This window comes from Coenobita brevimanus, unplaced genomic scaffold (genome assembly GCF_032717465.1).
Source record: "Coenobita brevimanus isolate Jiangsu-jjx unplaced genomic scaffold, ASM3271746v2 jjx.HiC_scaffold_2709, whole genome shotgun sequence".
Taxonomy (NCBI): Eukaryota; Metazoa; Arthropoda; class Malacostraca; order Decapoda; family Coenobitidae; genus Coenobita; species Coenobita brevimanus.
Genome location: NW_027643663.1, coordinates 315028 through 318903, shown reverse-complemented (window position 1 = coordinate 318903; position 3876 = coordinate 315028).

Sequence of the window (3876 nt, the reverse complement as noted above, 5' to 3'; positions counted from 1 at the left end):
CAGTTACGCTGCCTGTCCATCTGTTGCCTGCTCTGTGGAAGATGTGACCAGAGGAGTGTGTGTGAAGGTACCTGGAAACAAGCTCAGAATTACCATCGATCTCCCTGTGGGTGCTGGCGGTGGGGTTGGTGGTTGGTTGGGGTTGGTTGGTTGGTGTTGGTTGGTGGTTGGGGTTCGTTGGTTGGTGTTGGTTGGTGGTTGGTGTTGGTTGGTGGTTGGTGTTGGTTGGTTGGTGTTGGGTGGTGGTTGGTGTTGGTTGGTTGGTGTTGGTGGGTGGTTGGTGTTGGTGGTTGGTGTTGGTTGGTTGGTGTTGGTTGCTGGTTGGGGTTGGTTGGTTGGTGGTTGGTGTTGGTTGGTTGGTGTTGGTTGGTTGGTGTTGGTTAGTGGTTGGTGTTGGTTGGTTGGTGTTGGTTATTGGTTGGGGTTGGTTGGTTGGTGTTGGTTGGTGGTTGGGGTTGGTTGGTTGGTGTTGGTTGGTGGTTGGGGTTTGTTGGTTGGGGTTTGTTGGTTGGGGTTTGTTGGTTGGTGTTGGTTGGTTGTTGGGGTTGGTTGGTTGGTGTTGGTTGGTGGTTGTGGTTGGTTGGTTGTTGTTGGTTGGTGGTTGTGGTTGGTTGGTTGTTGTTGGTTGGTGGTGGGGGTTGGTTGGTTGGTGTTGGTTGGTGGTTGTGGTTGGTTGGTTGTTGTTGGTTGGTGGTGGGGGTTGGTTGGTTGGTGTTGGTTGGTGGTTGGGGTTGGATGGTTGGTGTTGGTTGGTGGTTGGGGTTGGTTGGTTGGTGTTGGTTGGTGGTTGGGGTTGGTTGGCTGGTGTTGGTTGGTGGTTGGGGTTGGTTGGTTGGTGTTTGGTGGTTGGGGTTTTTTGGTTGGTGTTAGTTGGTGGTTGGAGTTGGTTGGTTGGTTGGTGATTGGGGTTGGTTGTTTGTTGTTGGTTGGTGGTTGGGGTTGGTTGGTTATTGTTGGTTGGTGGTTGGGGTTGTTTGGTTGGTGTTGGTTGGTTGGATGGTGTTGGTTGGTGGTTGGGGTTGGTTGGTTGGTGTTGGTTGGTGGTTGGGGTTGGTTGGTTGATAGTTGGGGTTGGTTGGTTGGTGTTGTTTGGTGGTTGGGGTTGGTTGGTTGGTGTTGGTTGTTGGTTGGGGTTGGTTGGTTGGTGGTTGGGGTTGGTTGGTTGGTGTTGGTTGGTGGTTGGGGTTGGTTGGTGTTGGTTGGTGGTTGGGGTTGGTTGGTTGGGGTTGGTTGGTGTTGGTTGGTGGTTGGGGTTGGTTGGTTGGTGTTGGTTGGTGGTTGGGGTTGGTTGGCTGTTGTTGGTTGGTGGTTGGGGTTGGTTGGTTGTTGTTGGTTGGTGGTTGGGGTTTGTTGGTTGGTGTTTTTGGTGGTTGGGGTTGGTCAGTTGGTGTTGGTAGGTGGTTGGGGTTAGTCGGTTGGTGTTGGTTGGTGGTTGTGGTTGGTCGGTTGGTTTTGGTTGGTGGTTGAGGTTAGTCGGTTGGTGTTGTTTGGTGGTTGGGGTTGGTTGGTTGGTGTTGGTTGGTGGTTGGGGTTGGTTGGTTGGTGTTGGTTGGTGGCTGGGGTTGGTTCATTGGTGTTGGTTGGTGGTTGGGGTTGGTTGGTGGTTGGGGTTGGTTTGTGGTTGGGGTTGGTTGGTTGGTGTTGGTTGGTGGTTGGGGTTGGTTGGTTGGTGTTGGTTGGTGGATGGATTTGGTTGGTTGGGGTTGGTTAATGGTTGGGGTTGGTTGGTTGGTGTTGGTTGGTGGTTGGGGTTGGTTGGTTGATGTTGGTTAGTGGTTGGGTTTTTTGGTTGGTGTTGGTTGGTGGTTGGGATTGGTTGGTTGGTGTTGGTTGGTGGATGGGGTTGGTTGGTGGTTGGTGTTGGTTGGTGGTTGGTGTTGGTTGGTTGGTGTTGGTGGGTGGTTGGGGTTGGTTGGTTGGTGTTGGTGGGTGGTTGGGGTTGGTTGGTTGGTGTTGGTTGGTTGTTGGGGTTGGTTGGTTGGTGTTGGTACGTGGTTGGGGTTGGTTGGTTGGTGTTGGTTGGTTGTTGGTGTTGGTTGGTTGGTGTTGGTTGGTTGGTGTTGGTTGGTGGTTGGTGTTGATTGGTGGTTGGTGTTGGTTAGTGGTTGTTGGTAGGTGGTTGGGGTTGGTTGGTTGGTGTTGGTTGGTGGTTGGGGTTGGTTGGTTGGGGTTGGTTGGTGTTTGGGGTTGGTTGGTTGTTGTTGATTGGTGGTTGGGGTTGTTTGGTTGGTGTTGGTAGGTTGGTTGGTGTTGGTTGGTGGTTGGGGTTGGTTGGTTGGTGTTGGTTGGTGGTTGGGGTTGGTTGGTTGGTGGTTGGGGTTGGTTGGTTGGTGTTGGTTGGTTGTTGTGGTCGGTTGGTTGGTGTTGGTTGGTGGTTGGGGTTGGTTGGATTGTGTTGGTTGGTGGTTGGGGTTGGTTGGTTGGGGTTGGTTGGTGGTTGGGGATGGTTGGTTGGTGTTGGTTGATGGTTGGGGTTGGTTGTTTGTTGTTAGTTGGTGGTTGGGGTTGGTTGTTTTTTGTTGGTTGGTGGTTGGGGTTGGTTGGTTGTTGGTTGGTGGTTGGGGTTGTTTGGTTGGTGTGGGTTGGTGGTTGGTGTGGGTTGGTGGTTGGGGTTGGTTGGTTGGTGTTGGTTGGTGGTTGGGGTTGGTTGGTTGGTGGTTGGGGTTGGTTGGTTGGTGGTTGGGGTTGGTTGGTTGGTGGTTGGGGTTAGTTGGTTGGTGGTTGGTGTTGGTTGGTTGGTGTTGGTTGGTTGGTGTTGGTTGGTGGTTGGGGTTGGTTGGGTGGTGTTGGTTGGTGGTTGGGGTTCGTTGGTTGGCGTTGGTTGGTGGTTGGGTTTGGTCGGTTGGTGTTGGTTGGTGGTTTGGGTTAGTCGGTTGGTGTTGGTTGGTGGTTGGTGTTGGTTGGTTGGTGTTGGTTGGTGGTTGGTGTTGGTTGGTTGGTGTTGATTGGTGGTTGGTGTTGGTTGGTTGGTGTTGTTTGGTGGTTGGTGTTCGTTGGTTGGTGTTGGTTGGTGGTTGGGGTTGGTTGGTTGGTGTTGGTTGGTGGTTGTGGTTGGTTGGTTGTTGTTGGTTGATGGTTGTGGTTGGTTGGTTGTTGTTGGTTGGTGGTGGGGGTTGGTTGGTTGTTGTTGGTTGGTGGTGGGGGTTGGTTGGTTGGTGTTGGTTGGTGGTTGGGGTTGGATGGTTGGTGTTGGTTGGTGGTTGGGGTTGGTTGGTTGGTGTTGGTTGGTGGTTGGGGTTGGTTGGTTGGTGTTGGTTGGTGGTTGGGGTTGGTTGGTTGGTGTTGGTTGGTGGTTGGGGTTTTTTGGTTGGTGTTGGTTGGTGGTTGGGGTTGGTTGGTTGGTGTTGGTTGGTGGTTGGGGTTGGTTGTTTGTTGTTGGTTGGTGGTTGGGGTTGGTTGGTTGTTGTTGGTTGGTGGTTGGGGTTGGTTGGTTGATGGTTGGGGTTGGTTGGTTGGTGTTGGTTGGTGGTTGGGGTTGGTTGGTGTTGGTTGGTGGTTGGGGTTGGTTGGTTGGTGGTTGGGGTTGGTTGGTTGGTGTTGGTTGGTGGTTGGGGTTGGTTGGTGTTGGTTGGTGGTTGGGGTTGGTTGGTTGGGGTTGGTTGGTTGGTGTTGGTTGGTGGTTGGTGTTGGTTGGTTGGTGGTTGGGGTTGGTTGGTTGTTGTTGGTTGGTGGTTGGGGTTTGTTCGTTGGTGTTTTTGGTGGTTGGGGTTGGTCAGTTGGTGTTGGATGGTGGTTGGGGATAGTCGGTTGGTGTTGGTTGGTGGTTGTGGTTGGTCGGTTGGTTTTGGTTGGTGGTTGAGGTTGGTCGGTTGGTGTTGTTTGGTGGTTGGGGTTGGTTGGTTGGTGTTCGTTTGTGTTTGGGGTTGGTTGGTTGGT